General features: G+C 37.6%; 1 protein-coding gene across 1 annotated transcript in view; it reads left to right on the plus strand.

The window, feature by feature from the left end:
• LOC143033292 (DBH-like monooxygenase protein 1 homolog) overlaps positions 1 to 2,500 on the plus strand; it is a 66,261-nt gene that overhangs the window by 14,408 nt on the left and 49,353 nt on the right. The window lies entirely within an intron of this gene.

Raw genomic sequence — 2,500 nt, forward strand, 5'->3', positions numbered from 1 at the left:
TCTGTTCAGTGTTTACATGAATGGGTGGCGAGGGTGCCTCGATCAGGCAACATCACCTCCCCCCGTACCATCCCCCTCCTCCACGACCCCTTCAATACGGGTATTGTTCCCTCAGCTCCATAATATGGCCTGTCCCTAAACTACACTCCCGTCTTGAGGGCGCGTCTTTGTTTCTCATGCCAGCCTTGAAATGGAGGAGTAGTGTGTGATCAACCCTGAAAACTAAAGTTACATTTACTTTGCTCAGAATGCCAGAGCGAGTAATAAAACACAGTTTCATGAAAATACAAAAAAAAAAAAGAGAGAGAGAGAGAGAAAGGGGCAAGGCGATATGATTGCACTCAATTGTTTGACAACCGTGATGCCTCCTCCACTGATCAAGGTCACAAGAATGAAGAATGCAAAGTGCGCTACCTTCCTTTGCATGTATGCCTTTAAGATATGATTAATACTATACATGGGACAAGACAAAATCTAGAGGCAAATGAATGACCATTTATTTGGCATATTTTTCACAATGGGTTAGTCTGTGTTACATAATATACAATCAATACATTGAGGATACTTTACATATAGAAATGGAAAATGGAAGAACCTTTTGCTCCTTTATAATGGTGTTGCATTCTGTTCCCGCTTAGACTTCAGGCAACTAAAGGATAGCGAAAGGGCCTTCATTCGATCATCGCCTGTTCTTCAAGAAGGAACGCAATCTATACACCAAGTTCCAAACTCGAAGGTGCATCTCTGTTTCCCCTGACCGTGGAAACGTATCGTGTCCGGATGGTGATGACTGTCTGTGAAAAAAAAATATATATATATATATATATATATATATATATATATATATATATATATAAATAAATACAAAAAAAGTTATATTCATTATAACAACAAAGTAATTTCGTAGCACATTAGTAAAATTAGACTTTCGGAAGAGACGAAAGTAGAAAGTTACTTATATTTCGATCACTATCTGTGATCCTCTTCAGGAGATTGAATACAGAGGTACAAAGACATGTATGTATACAAAAATGTGATGTAAATATGCTAGGGGAGGATTCAAGTCACGTGGCCGACGCTACGCGGACACTGTTGGATTTTGTCCACTCCTAGTACGTATGGGAGCAGTCTATTAACTCCTAAGGTGGTGATGCAGTCAGCTGACCATTGACCATTTGATATGTTACAATTAGGAAAACATTTTATCAATGAAGATTCAATGATTTTCCTTCTAAACCTACATTTTCAATTGTAAACAATTTCAGCATAGATTGGAACGATGCCGAAATTATTTACAGGTCAAAATGTAGTTTTAGAAGGAAAATCAATGAGTCTTCATCGATCAAATCTATCTATCCATCCATACATGCGTTTTCATAAAGGTTTCCAGCGACGCGCCCTGTCGGAGCCAGCATCCCGTTTACTTCCTTGTGTTGATGGTGCTGGTGACGTCACAACAGCTTGTAGGTCCTTCCCTCTCATGTTTTGCTTGTCGTTTTGATGAGGAGGCTGGATTCTTAACTCAAGACGTTGTAAATTTTGACTCACTCGCTAGTTCCGGACTCAGTAGGTGTTTTTTCCACCTCCCCCCTCCAAACCTCAACCCCCCAACCCCCCCAACCTAACCTAACCTAGCCAAAACTTACCCGATATTCCTCCTGGTTCTCTCACCAACACGTTGGGGAAAAAGTGGTCTTTTCCAGAGGGGGAATTATTCGCAAGCATGGTCTATTCATAGTATATATAAATTATATAGACCACGGACTGAAATCTATTGTTTCTAAATTTGCTAATGCTACGTTACTGTGCGGAACGGCAAAAGCTCACTTAAACCAATCAGATATTCAAAAATATTTAGATAAGCTACAGCAGTGGTCTGAAAAGAGGCTAATGACAGTTAACACAAGCAACTGCAAGGTTATGCACATAGGTATGTATTGTTACAAGTTATTTGAAAATTCGTTAACAAAAGTGGATAGTGAAAATGATCTCAGCGTAATTATGAGTAACGATCTCAAATCATCTAAGCAGTGTATTTCAGTCTCTGAGAAAGCAAATAAGATTCTAGGACTAATTTCTGCGATCTTTATACTTTAAAAGTCTATCTCTCATAAACAAGCTATATGAATTGTTGGCTCGTCGAAATTTCGAATATGCTGTTCTCGTATGGTCACCGAATCTCATTAAAGACATTGACAGATTGGAAAAAGTACAACGGCTGGTAAAAAAAAAAAAAAAAAAATCCAAATATCAAAAATAAATCATACGAAAATCGACTAAAATATTTTTCCCTAAAAAAAATGATTCCAAATATAAAAAATAAATCATACAAAAATCGACAAAAAAAACAAAACAAAAAAAATCCCTAAAAAAGTGTAGACTCAGAGGTAACTTGATCCAGGTATTTAACATTCTAAAGGGAATTGACAACATCAAAAGTGACAAAATTTTTACATTGAATGAGATTTCGACAAGAAATAATGGTCGCAAACTGTCAGGA

The sequence above is a fragment of the Oratosquilla oratoria genome, chromosome 15, assembly GCF_046742065.1.
Source record: "Oratosquilla oratoria isolate Oo_2021 chromosome 15, ASM4674206v1, whole genome shotgun sequence".
Classification (NCBI taxonomy): domain Eukaryota; kingdom Metazoa; phylum Arthropoda; class Malacostraca; order Stomatopoda; family Squillidae; genus Oratosquilla; species Oratosquilla oratoria.